The sequence below is a fragment of the Cupressus sempervirens genome, chromosome 9 (genome assembly GCF_028749045.1).
Source record: "Cupressus sempervirens isolate cs-2001-9-10 chromosome 9, ASM2874904v1, whole genome shotgun sequence".
Lineage (NCBI taxonomy): Eukaryota > Viridiplantae > Streptophyta > Pinopsida > Cupressales > Cupressaceae > Cupressus > Cupressus sempervirens.
The window spans coordinates 75,945,115-75,959,763 of record NC_143126.1 but is presented as its reverse complement, the minus strand read 5'-3'; the positions used below and the strand labels follow the sequence as shown (position 1 = coordinate 75,959,763).

Here is a 14,649-nt window from a genome sequence, read left to right as displayed (position 1 = left end):
ATTATTTATTTCAATAATTATTGGTGTCTCAAAACTAACAAAAGACACCCTTTGAAAATGCATCTTTCATTTTATTGAATCCATAAGTGACCTTATATGAGGGAGAAATTATACTAGAATGTACAAGGCATCTATATACACAATATTCTTGAACCGGGTCATTAAGCATTCACATGTTCAACTTCATTTGGCTAAGTTAAATCTATGAGAAGAAATACACATAAGAAAATAAATTCATTCAAAAAACTTGTGACAACTTATCATGACAGAAAAAATGGAGATGATACCTTCTATTTGGCAAATAAGTAAATATCCCCAAGGAAATACCAAATTCAAACTCATGCTTAGGTTGCATGTGTCAACATTCCCCATCGACGTTAGTCGCAAGGCTAACTAACTTATCAAGAGTCTGTATCCCACAAATGAAATTAGTATAAATGTTACAACCACCAAATTTGGAGGGCATGGAAATTTAGTCATCACTATCCTATGTAGTACACTTAATTTCATATGTTGGAATCATTTTGTGACTTGTACACATGATAGTCCAATAGTTTTTAATGTCATCTTCATCACAATTTTTCTATGATAGTCTAATAGTTGCAGGTGACATCTTCATCACAATTTTTCCATGATAGTTTGTTATTCATCCAAATGGAAACCCTTGTAGGGAAGACCTAATTGCAATGCAACCATTAAATGTAATGTTTAAATATAGGAGAGAGATTCTTTTGGTTGAACTAGAAGATAAATCATTTTCTAACAAAATGACAGAGACTTTTGGTGAAGGATCCAAAGTACATCAATTCAATTATAGTCTAGTAAATTTAGGTGCCATCTTCATCATAAGTTTTTGAGGATAGTCCATATTTGTAGGTGTCATCTTCATCAAAAAATTTCCATGATAGTCTATTAGTTTGAGGAGTCATCTCCATCACAAGTTTTCCATGGCATACTTGTAGTTAGAGGTGCATTGAAGACCTTTTATCACTACATGAGCTAGTAGTAGATGGTAATTATTCATTATCATCATCATCATCTAACATAGAATCACATGAATATCATGTTTTATAGCCCACATGGCCTAGGTATTGAGGGTACAACTCCAAGCACTAAACACACCAGATTTCAAATTATTATCTTTATGTGTTGATGTTTAAGTTGACTGTTCTAGAGTTGAAGAGAGAAACACACTCAACTTTTTTTTCTTTTTGTTCTTTTTTTGAATATGAAACTATTGTCTAAATAATACAATATAATTATGTATTATTAAAACAAAAATACAAGAAAACACAACTATATCTATAAAACAAAATAAAATTCATGATTATTTCTTCTAAGCTTTTACAACTACGACTTCTGCATATACATTTCCTTTCCTTTCTTTCATTACTATAACAAAAAGTATAATAGTTGTTACAATAGACCAACATTCCAAATGATAAATCTGCATCTATACACTTTCAATAAAATGAAACAATAAGTACATTACATTCTTTTTACAACTAGACTCTTTTTAACACTTATCATCAAAACATCACTGAGAAAAAACACTTGAGCGGAGACTCTCCCATTTATATTACACAACAATGGCTGAACTTTGGCATAAAAAATAATAATGATAGTAATAGTATTCACTTCCATCTTCAATATTATCATAAAAAGCTACAACAAAAATATACATGTACCTATGGAAATATGCTCGAAGAGAAATCCCTCTGCTCGACTACAATAGAAATACACATGTACCTACAACAAAAATACAGATGTACAATGTTACAATGCACTACCTTGCTATAAATTAACTTTATAGAATGATGACATGGTGAGTAGACCCAAGTGGGGGTATATATTTTACAGATTAAAATGTCCATAACTATCCAAGCTACTATTACAAATTCAAGTAATAGTATGAAAGAAACATTTCTACAAATGCAGGAATGAAGTACGAAAAAGGGCTAGACCTAAACCAGTGCATTCTTCAAAATTCATCATGTCAACAGGAAAAAGATCATATAATGTATCTCATTGAACAGATAAGCATGCAAGCCTGTAACCCAGACATCAAAAAGTTTTGGCTTAGCCTAAAAAGTTACAACACAAGAACACAAAGTAAACATGAATTTTATTGGAGGACTGGAAGTGATACAAGAGTTATGTGAAAATTTGACAAAAAATAGTTGAAGAGTTGGAAATCAAGAAATGACCTAGATCTATGGTCGAAAGCATTCTTGATCCCGCTGATCTAGGTAGTAAAATTATTAAGTTTGTACTGCTTAACAGTCACAATATTTCTAATGCAAAAGTAAAGATCTGCAGTATGTTAGTGCCCAAAATTAATAAATATGCCAGCCCATAATAAGAATCTATTTGTTTCCATGTCTTACTTATCAGTAATGACTCACTGACTTATCAGTCGAACATATCAAGAACTACTTAAGTCGATGGCACTAAGTTTGAAAATTTAAATAGAATACCCATAGCTATGCATATAAAAAACTTACAGAGGTTGTGTGGATATATCCATGGAGTTGTTGGTTTCTCAAGTTAACTATTTTGGATAGTAAAAATGTTTTCTAGAATTTTTTTCACAAGTTTGAATTTGTCAGAACTAGCAGCCACTAATTTATAATGTCAAATCAACATACCCAACATCTAGCAGATAAATGTGCAATACAATTTGTGTGCTATTCACATTAAATTGTACAAAAATGATCCCTCAATTGAGGACAAATTAATCTTTTAATGAGTACATCAGATATGTTGGTCTGATTTTTTGAAAATCAATTTTTCTTAGGATCATAAAAAAAATCAGAGGAGAAGTTTTTGATAAGTCATAGGGCTTTAGGTTTTGGCATAGTATATTTCTATACCTTTGAAAAATCTGTGAAAAGCCTTAGGTTTTTCCTTTTAAGTTTTTCTTGGTGTGAAATTAAAAAAAAAAAAAACAAACAACAAGGAGCGAATATTCTTTTCCCGCCTACTTGATCACCATTGTTGAGTCTTTTGAAAAAGGGGTTTTAATCTTGCCGTCTGATCTGATTTAAATCTATAGTTGTGGCATGTTCACTATGGCAATATGCTCGTGTGTTATGCATAGTGAGGTAGTGACCATTGAAGAATTATGTGTGATATTGAAAAGTGGAGTCTGGTGCCACAAAATGTGTTGGTGGGAAGATCTATTGACCATGTACTATGTCCCAAACTAGAGTGGTGTCACCGGAGTATAATTTTATCCGGCAATTTGCCAAGTCGCTAACTGAAAACACTTGTGACTTGCCGATGGCGATATAGAGAATGCTCAAATTTTCCAAAGATGATGTCTTTCTGAGATCAGAAGTAATTTTGAGGATCCCAAGGAAGATATGGTGCACATTTCACTTTTTTCGCTTTGTAGGTTATTATCTTTTGTAGTTTCTTTTTTCGGGCATTGTTTTTAAAGTGCTTACCGAAACTCGCCATAGCACTAGCTGAATTTGTGGTTTTTATGCTAGTAGTGATGTAGCAATTGCTCGAAAAATGGTAATGTAACTAAAAAATCCTCAAAGGTGGGCCTCGAATGAGTGATGTGATAAGGCTAAGCTTTGCAGATCAAATTATATGGTGGCATCCTATTGAAATATCTTTGAGCTGAAAAACTTTGATTCATCGGAGCTTGCCATGTCACTAGCTAGATTGTTGGTTTTTTTGCCAGTAGTGACATAGCAACCCACCTGAAATTCATAAACATGGTGAGGCCCAAGACATGTGATGTCATCCAGAGATTTAAAAATATATATATGTGCTAGTGTGTTGAGCTAGCTCAACGACAGTGGTATTGTGGACCCACTTCCCGTGTATAAAGTACAAAGATTTTTGATCATGAGATCAAGCTAGGATCCAAGGGCATTGTTACCTCACTATGAAGAAGTGCTTGGAAGTTTGTATAGTGAGCTGGCACGTGGTGGCCCACCACTATTACAGTAAATTGCTGACCACAAGATCAATGACGCTCGTTAACTCGCTATGAGGAGATGTGTAATAAATAAGTATAGCAAGTTAACAAGCAAGGGACCCACCATTGTGTTCTTAAAGGTTGTTTCAATTATTTGCCACACGATTAAAGTAAGATTAGTGGTTATTGCTAGCTTGTTGTGGAAATGTGCTTGAGAGTTATGTATAATGAGTTAGCGAGTTGATGACACGTGTCCGTGGTCATCTGTGGGTACAGTTTGAAGCACCAGCCTTGAAGGAAAGGTACAGATGGAGTATTTTATTGGTTTGACTGCCAATGTGTTAAGAAGAAAGCTAAGTTAGCCTAGTTGTCATTCCCAGGTTGTAGGATTTTTCATGGATCAACAATGCAAGTTTAAAAAAGAAAATGTGACGCCACTCTATTTTTTTGTCTTGCGTGTTTATGATAAATGATAGCTTCACCTGTGGAAAAAATAGAGTATAATATAGGAGATTTTCATTAATTCTAGTCCCACGTGAACAAAGATTGTAGATTTTTTGAGCACAAGAGCCTATTGATTTCATCGTGTTAAGCTTGGTAAGAACGTGAAAACTATTCCTCAATTGTTCAAGATCAATTATAGAGGTTCAGAGAAGAACAAGTTCAGCAAGTCAAGTAAGTACTCATACTATAACCTCTGTGGCATTCCAGTTCTCTCAATACTGTCAAAATACCTCCTAAGAAGCCATTTTCTGTGCAAATTAACTATATGGATAGGAATGTCCATGATGATTTATTAGAATTACTCCCAGAGTCTACTGTAGAGCCTGCACAAGTTAAAAAATTGATTTCCTTAAAACCTAGACTTAAAATTGCGAATGGGCTGTATGACAAGGGGAATTGGGTAAGGGATGCAACAACTACTCAAACTAGTCTTATCTTGTTTAAAAAGTGGTTTTCAGAAAGGAAGTTTTTTGCCCCGCATGCTAATGTCTGGAATTTTGATTTGAGAAAGTTAGTAGTCCCAAGTGTTTTCATGGATTAGGATTTTCTTGAAGCCATTGCTAAGAATTATGACCAAACCATTAGGGTTGTAAGAAGAAAGGATGGTCTGCCTCTGGTCTTGATTACTCTTGAAGAAATTAGAGAGGTTTTTCATTTTGGAACCATTATCAGATTACCATGTGCAAATCAATCTGCTAGAATTAGAGAATGAATATAAAGAAAAGAAGGATGTAATCAAGGGAGGTGCATTGAGGGCACATATTGGTCATAAAGGGAGTCGTCATGTTTTTCCTTACCAAGCACCTTTGAAGGTAGGAGTGGCAAAAGTTTTGTGGCAGTTAGGGGGAGTTGAAGAAATGTTTTTGTTGAAAAGGCAATTAGGGTCAATTTTCCCTACCTACACAGTGGCCCATTAGTTTGTGATTACAACAGGGGGATGGCTCTTTTTTCATAAAATTTTGGAGCAGTATATGATGGCTGTCTCTTATCCCCATTTTTGTGATTCTGAGGGATTTTTCAATTAGATTTTGAGGCATAGAATCAAGTTGGTACTGGTCAAGCACGATTCTTATTATCCAGAGGACATTATAAGGAATGAATTCTCATTGTAGGAGCAGGAAACTAAAAAGGAAAAGTGGAGAGTTTATTCCTGGGTCTTAGAATTCATTCATTGTTTTGATAATAAATATGATCCTTTAGATAATGTTGTTACAACGCTTGACAAAATAAGTAAACTCATGAATACCTTCCTTGAAATAATGGAAGTCATGAATGAAAAGAAACAAATTTTTATTGATTCCTATCATGATAAGGCCAGAGAGGTCATAAGGAGATTGGCTTTCACACCAAATGTGGGAGCTGGTAAAATAATTGTACAAAAGAGGCCTGGGTATACTATAATTTAGAACAAAAGGGTTCCTTTAGATAAGGGGAAACAAATAAAAGGATCCACTAGTATAGCCCAAGAGGAGAGACCTGATGAGCCTAGTCCTACGAGGCAGAAGGTAATAACAAAAGAAAGGCCTCAAGTTAAGGAATATTTGCCCACTCAATCCCCTCTGAGGATTGGAGAAGAACATCTCACTAGTGAATAGATTGAGTAGATGGGATCACAAGGAGGTATTTTTATTACTCAAGTAGAATTACATGAGGGTAACCCTCTAGAACCTTCCCTCCCATGTTTGGATCTAACTATAGCAGATTATAGTGGCAGGGAATTGGACCCTGTGTTAGAGCAGGCAAGTCATAAATTTTTGACTGATGACAATTTTGTTAAATCTAGGGCTTTTTAGCGGTTTGCATGGAGGGAAAACATGAACATTTTTGAGGAGAAATGTAAAAAGATGAAAACAAAGCATCCAAAAATGGATGAAACTTCCATTCAAAACCAAAATAAAGAAGAAATGATAAAAGAATTGCAGAATATAAGCCCTGAGGAAGGGAGGAAAATGGTCAAGGCATCTAACATTTTATTGTTGCCAAATTGGGATATTGATGATGCTTTAGTTTTTAGTTCTGTTTCAAATAAATTTACTTTGCAAGACCAGAATAAAGAGAACTTTCAAGGCACTACATTCGTTGAAGATCAAGCTGCATTGGTCAGTTGGTCACTGAGAAGAGGATCCATACCCACATCATCGTAGTCAAACGACTCTGGTTTGATGGGAAGTTTAATTGTGAGAAGATTTGATGATACCTCACATGTGCCAATCTTCCAAGTTTCTTTTGGATACTGCAAAGAAGGAGGAACAGGCCATGTCTGAGTTACAAGGTAAATATGAAACACTTCTTGAGGCCTATAATAGGGAGGTAAAAATTAGAATTGAACTTTAAAACAAGGTAATGGGGAAGTCCACAAGGCCAAGAATAACATACCCTCATCCTCCTGTGGAACCTTTTAAATCCACCCCCCTTGTAGAACTACCAAACACACCTCAAAGGCTAGAATATTATATAGCTGAGGATTTTGAAGAACAAAAAAAAAGCTATGGGCTTTACATGTAGAGTTAAATACACAATATGAGGATAAGCTTAGAAAGGCCCTAATGTATTTGGTAGATAAGATTGAATGGCCCTTGTTTTTTGATCAGTTGGCAAGAGTAATAAGTATATGGGAGCAACTAAAAACCCATGATGAAATCCTCAAGCCTATGGTTAACAAGTGGGGAAAAAGGGAAAAAGAAATCACCCTTTTATGTTATTTAGTTATAATGTCTTCAAATGACCATATTGAAAAATTATATGATATTGCTAATGACTTGACAGATTTTGATAACAAGAGAGTTGCTTTGCAACTAAAAATTGTTTCTTATTTGAATAAATACAAGAACCAAAAATTTGATCTGTTTCCTTGTGCTTTGGATAGAAAGAACCAATTGAAAAATAAGGATGAATGGAGTAAACAATTGGATGAACTTTTCTGCATAAGGATAAATAAAGTTGTTAATGAAAAGGGGCATGCCTAGTGGGCCAGCGCAACAGAGGAATTGGTTGAAGTCCAGTTATTTTTTGATTCTTTGAGGCAAGAATTTGTTGGTTTTGAAAAGGAGGCTGATTATATATTAAAGAAACAAGATGATATCTTATGGTTCAGTTGGCCGGATGACATACATTTTAACAAATGGATAGCAGATATTCCTTCAAACCAACAGTTGGAGGAAGGTAGTTTAGATAATGATAGGGAACAGGAAGATGAGGTGTAGGTCATTGACACATCAACACTAGAATTGAAGGAAGAAGAAAGTGAAAAGGAAATAGTGCCTACTCAAGGTGAAAGCAGTGAAAACCCACAGGAACAAACTGATCTGAAGGCATCACAAGATCACCCCTCATTGACTATCCTAGTAACCACATATTCTGAGGATTCAAAACAATGAGAGACAAATTAGAAGTTGATAAGTACAGTAGTAATAGGAATAGCCCAACCTAAAAGAATATTTGATATGCCTGGCATTCTGTTGTGACCTTTTTGTCTTTTGTGTAATGTTTTGTTCCTTGGACACCTGTCAATCACATTTTCCCTTTGCTTGTTGCAACTCATATCTATATAAATGAGTTTTCAAGGCATTATGATGGTCCAAGACTTGTGTAATTTTTTGTTTTCTTTCAAGAAGAGTACATATACAGTCGTTCCAAAAGTATGTAAAGGTTTTGAGTTTGCTTCCATTGTACTTTTTGATAAGCAAATTAAAATGATAGAAATGGCAATCTATTATGGGCATTCAATTGGTTTTCTATTAGTTATTGTATTATTCATATGAAAAGGATAATACAACAGGGTATTTACACTATATCTGTGTCATCAATTTCTATCTCTAGTTTATGGGTTTGTTTACTTTGAAGTCATTTAAATAAGGTTTATTTGGCTAAATGCAGTCTGGATGGGTTGTATGCTGGTTTTATTGTTGCTTTTAATTCAAGTAATTATATAAATGCTTCAGTAAATCAATAGGGTTTATGAGTTCATAAAAGGGATATTGCATAAGAATGGAGAGGGGTTATTGTAGTTGATTAATTCTTATACAAGTTATTTGAATTAGATCTCCTGCCAATAGATAATTTCTTGCCTAATGGATAAGGCACTGGTCCTATAAATCAGAAGTAAACAAGGATGAATTTTGCTGTTGCATATCAAGTCATCTTATAAAATCAAAATTATTTTAATCCTATTCAAGAATTATAAATGCTGGTCTCAACTCATTTATATCTAATTCCTGAGTCTTAGGTAGCTGTTATTTCCAGGAATATTTGTAAATTTTAGGAGAATTATGACCATATCTGTTGATAAGGGATGTGTGTAAGTTTGAGAGCATTGAAGAATTGAAGTGAGCTATGTACGTATGTGAAGATAACAGATGAGAATCAGAATGAAACTAAGATAATTTCATACACAGTTGCATTAGAATTATCCCTAGGTATACCCGCCTTGGTTTAATAGAGCTAGAAGAGTAGGAAACCATAGTTTGGTTTTGTTGAAGTTGGGTTATAGTGATTCATTCATATAGTTGATATTGGGAATTGGCTAATCCCTAGATTGTGTGAGTCATTTCACTGTGATATTAAGCATTTTGTTGCTTGATAGTTTGAACAGTTTGAAACACCAACAAGATACACACTACACCTAATCATTCAAAGCACAAGCATGAGGGGAAAATGAATAATTATTTATAGTAGGACTAGCTATGAGAGAATATAACACAGCTTCAAGAGTATGAGTTGTGTCTTTAGCCAGATATGATAAGGAAAATTGCTTCTTTCCTTCTTCTTTTTTCTCCCATACAAGCATACCCATCTGCACGTCATCTGCTAGAATCACTACATTACATTTTCTATTTTGGAGAAACAGTTCCTTAAAATGGTACTTCTAGATTGCACCAAGAAAGCTTGTATAACTTATAACAATGCATCTCGTATAGTTTCCTCATAGTATTTACATTGTTGGGGCTCCAAACTCTACAATGAAGTTCTTTTGAAAACTTGCAAGCTAAGCTTCCTTTCTTCTTTAAATAAAGTGGTGAAAAAGACTCCTGACTCAACAAGGTCATGTTGTGGATGCAAGCCATACAGAAAGATGAAAATAAACTACTGGAATGAAGAGGAAAGGAATGCAGATACAAATGTTCTACAATATATCAATCCTCCCAAAGATTGAGATCTTGTTTAATGTCTTGCAAAGAAATCTACAATAAAATGGCCACAAACCTGTGTGAATGGGTCTGGATCAAATTCTGTCAGAGGTAATGCTACTAATTTGAGTGAAAAAGAAAATGGGAGCAGCTATGGCATATTACATTCTTTGTTTCTGATCCAGAGTTTTCCAACACCAAGACATCTCAAGATTCCCTGCATGCAAAAGAAATACAAAAAATGAATAGTGCATTATATCAAAAACATAAATTTTCCATAGCTTCATCCTTGCACTTAAATATATGCTAATCCTAAATCTAAACATCATCTATAAAATAACTTTGTGACTTGAAAGAATTAACAGTGGCTCTATTTTTTAAATTGCGATGAGTAGAAGAGAAAGAGAAAATGTAAAAGCATTGAATAGCTTTGGAATCCGCCTCTAAAAATTTTTGATAGATAATAACAAACTTAGAATGATATCTAATGACCAAATTTTTACCTCCTTTCTCCTCTCTTATTTACCCTGCACCAAACTCTCGCCCATTGCAGTCACCGTGCACCCCAAAACAAAATTAACACTACCGTGACCTTTTTTCTTATGTTCTAAAGGTCAAAATTTAAACAATTTTACCATAGTCAAAATTTGGACCATATCGTGCCCCATTTTTTCAAAAAAAATGAATTTAACAACCCAAATAGGCCTTTGGTCAAAAATGGGGGCCTAATGTACTAGTGATCCTTTATGATTTGCAAAGTTGTCATAAATAGTCTAAAGAGAACTTTGAAATTGTAACCAAGAGCTATGAACAGTCAAAGAGGGGAGTCTCATCCATGTGCTAAAGCAATCACCCTGGTGTGCAGACCAAGGTGTTGAGGGCATTCACCTTTCTTTTTCAATGTCTACATCTTTTCGCCCACCAATTGAAAGGCCTCCACTTATAGTATGGTGCTTTCCAACTTTCTGTAGCACCTTAAAGATCTGAAGTGCTAGCTCTCTTGTTGGTGAGATAATAATAGCACTGACACCATCAACAGGAGACCACCTTAATTGGTAAAGTTTTTCAATCACCTGAAACAAAGGTGAGCATCATAATTATGGAAAAGAAAGCACCAAATTTATCTAATAAAACATAAAACTAAACCATTATATGTAGTGAGACATTGTCAAATTTAGAAGAGCCACATCCATGTGTAATCCACACTTTTCAAGCATATAAGTTGTTTGATACATGCTTGAAATATCTTTTAGCAACAAAAAATAATTTTTGACACTTCAATTATTTTCATTATTATATATAGGTGTGCAACCTAGTTTTCATTATGATATATAGGTGTGAAGCCTGGGTTTGCAGCATCTTCTATAAGACTCGAAACAAAATTGAGTAAATTCAAAAGCATACTACAACCTACAACATCAAACTAAATTGTAATATTTCACAAGAAGATCATACTTTTGCGGTGTCTAAACCCATGATTAGACACATTGACTACAAACCTTGTTAACATTCTTGTACCCATACAAAAATCTTGGTATTAAATCATGTCTCAAGCTGAAGTGATGTTATTTGCATACCAAGTGAGCAACATTTTGAAATAAACTTTAAAATATTTACCTATGTTCATAAAATAACCAAAATATAGGAGTCAATGGGAAATTTAATCAAATTCCTCAACCTTGCCATTAAATTATGTAAATGAAAAAATAAACTAATTATAAATGGTCTACAATTTTTGTCATGCCCAAAAGTTTACTCAAGGACATAAAACACAAATTTTTGAATAAATGTAATTCTATTTACCTAATACACCATGCAAAGACTGGCATGATGCATGATTCTTACATGCATCGAATGAATGGTGATGTTGATGCCTCACTTGTGAGTAGGAAAATACGAAAGTATTTATTTTTGGCTCATTAACTTTGTTGCACATATCCTATTTGATAAAAATGGTTTGATGTCAGGGTTACAAATGCTAAATGACCATTTTTTGAACTACCTAAAGATAACCACTTGGTAACCCCTACATAGCTATACCTAGAATTTCACCTTTGGTGAATTTTTCATTTCCTTCCACTAAAAATGGTGAGAAGGTACATGGTTGATTAAATGCCATTGCGATGATGTTAGCAACAAGCATTGCGACAGGGTCACTGTGGCGACGATGCCAACTGCCATCACCATGCTTGTGAGAAGGTACATGGTTGATTAAATTCCATTGTGATGTCTACCACAAGCATTGTGACATGGTCGTTATGGTGATGATCTCAACTGTCGTCATCATGCTTGTTGCGGACATCACAATTGCGATGTCTGCCATAGCCATTGCGATGGGGTCATTGTGGTGATGACACCAACTATTGGTGCAATGCTTGTGAGAAGGTACATGGTTGATTAAATTCCATTGCAACATTTGCCACAAGCATTGCAATGGGGTCACTGTGGCGACAACGCCAACTGCTATCGCAATTGTGACGTTCGGCACAAGCATTGTGATGTGGTTGATGTCACAATAAAGTGGTTGTATAGTGACAGATAGGCATCATAATTGCAATGACATAGGATAGACGTCATAATTTGTGACTAAAAAATAACAACATCTATTACTTTCACAGTGGTGACACATTGGTGTCGTAGTTGCAACACATAGCCATCGCAAATTGATGCCAAATGTATTAGTGAGTATGGATTTTGTTCTTGGATTGCCAAGGATGCAAAGGGGTAATGACTCAGTATTTTTGGTGGTTGATAGGTTCTGCAAGATGGCACATTTCATTCCATGCCACAAGACTCATGATGTAGTTCATATTGCAGATTTGTTTTTTAGAGAGGTGGTGAGGCTACATGGTCTCCCAAAAAGTATTGTTTATGATAGAGATACTAAATTTTTGGGTATTTCTTGAGGACTTTGTGGAAAAATTTAAAGATAGAATTGAGGTTCAGTTTTGAAAATCATCTATAGACTGATGGACAAACAAAGGTAGTAAATGGAAGTCTAGGCAATTTGCCGAGGTGTTTAGTAGGAGATAAGTGCAAGGGATGGGATTTGATTCTACCACAAGCATAATTTTCTTATAATAATTCTTTGAATAGGAGTATAGGTAGATCATCATTCCAAATTTGGTATGGGAGTAGTTCAAGGACTACACTAGAGCTAAGGAAGATGGAACAAGGGGAGAGGACAAGTGTTGAGGCAGAAGACTTTGCTGAAGATGTCAAGAACATACATGAGGAGATACATTCACATATTACCAAGATGAACCTATAGTATAAGGCTAGAGTAGATAAAAAAAGGAGACATAAGGAGTTCCAAGTTGGGGATTCAGTTATGGTATACTTGAGGAAGGGATGATTTCTAGTGGGTGCCTACAACAAGCTAAAGATGAAGAAATTTGATCCCTGCAAAATTTTGAAGAAACATGACTTAGGAAATGTATATGAGGTGGAGTTGCCAAATGGGATTCAAGTTTCTCCTATTTTTAATAGTGCAAACCTAAAAGAATATCATGATGATTATGTAGATGAGGAGTTGATGTTGGAGCCATGTACAAATCCTACTTCTAAAAAGGAAAAAATTGAATTTTTTTTGGATAGTCGTGTGTGCTAGAGTACTAGAAATAAGTAGTATGAGGAACACCTGGTGAAGTGGAAAGGATGACAAGTAAAAGATTCAACTTAAAAATCCATAGTGGAGGTTTCCCATTTGGGTTTTCCTCTACTAGCTATAAAGTGATAGGATCACTTTTCAATCTAGCCTGGGTGTCTAATGCCGGAGCATCCAATGGTGTAAGGGCACTTCTTTATCACCCAAAAAAATTTCTTAGTTTTAGTTTTAGTTTAATGTGTTTTCATTTCTTGGTACCCATTTGGGTCAAATAGAGATTCCAACTCTCATAGTTCCACTATTGGTTTTCTAGGTTAGAGTTTTTTAGCACCTTGGGATACATGCCAATGCAGAAAATAGATTATTTTGTAATTGAGCCATAATTATGATGAGTTAGAGGGTGGAAGTTGGAGAGATGATTACACTTATAATTTAAAGTACTCTAGAAAAAGAATCAGGTCAAAAGGCTTTGTGGTTTGAAATTTAATCTAGTTTTAAGTTGCCTAGAGACCCCCTAAGACCACTTCAAAGTCAAATTTGAGCCACTAAATGGCCTTGTACAAGAAAAAAAAATGGGGGACGAGCAAGGCTGGTCCATAAGGCTATAGAGTGCTTGAGGAGCTTTCTGAAAAATGTAAATTGTTCATCAATCAGAGCCCTGGATCAAAAGTTATGCCTCCCAAAAGTTGAACTACCATTTTTGGATTCTTATAATTTTGTACTGACTTCTAATGAGTTTTCTAGAAACTTCTATTTTGATGGTGGATTCCAAATGACATATTCTAAAATCTATTCCTAATGTTTGAATGTCTTCATGGAAAGAATGCTTCTGAGAGTGGGGGGTGAATCAGAAGTACTAGCTTTTAGCCTATTTTTAAAACCTTAATAACATATGATTGAAATGAACATATATGCATAGAAAAATTAAGCAATCATGAGAAAAAAATATGCATCATCACATAACACTTGAGATTTTGGTAATCCAAAAACCCTCCAATAATAAGAAGGTAAAACTGGGGTGGGGATGATACCCACAAAATCACTGTAGTAATAATGTTTGACCACTTATGATGGTCTACCTTGTTAAAGGCCTGCCCTTTTAAAGGCTTTGCACTATGTCAATAGTGACCTGGTTAAAGGACTTACAAAAACTTTACATGAAGTGTTACCCTGCTAAAGGATTTAATCACCTCTTCAAAGGAGCTACAACCTAGCTGTTAAGCTAACCTATCAACATAGGATTTCCTTTCTAATACAATTGCTAGGGAGTATTAGGTATAATAAACCTGATAGCTTACAATCATTGATTTCTAAATTCAGGCACTTGATCTTCTTTCTCCGTTTTTGATTCTCTAAAATTTGATATCTGTTCATATTCCTTGCTTAGTTATGATCAACTGAATATTTAATTGCTGCTCTTTTCCTCTAAGTCTTTTTACTCTTCACTCTGAACTCCACTAGAGTTTACCCATGCATTC

At 34.8% G+C, this 14,649-nt stretch overlaps 1 pseudogene; it reads right to left on the bottom strand.

Annotated features, from left to right (window-relative positions):
- Window positions 1-14,649, bottom strand: part of LOC149537687 (DEAD-box ATP-dependent RNA helicase 32-like) — a 64,471-nt pseudogene that overhangs the window by 46,553 nt on the left and 3,269 nt on the right.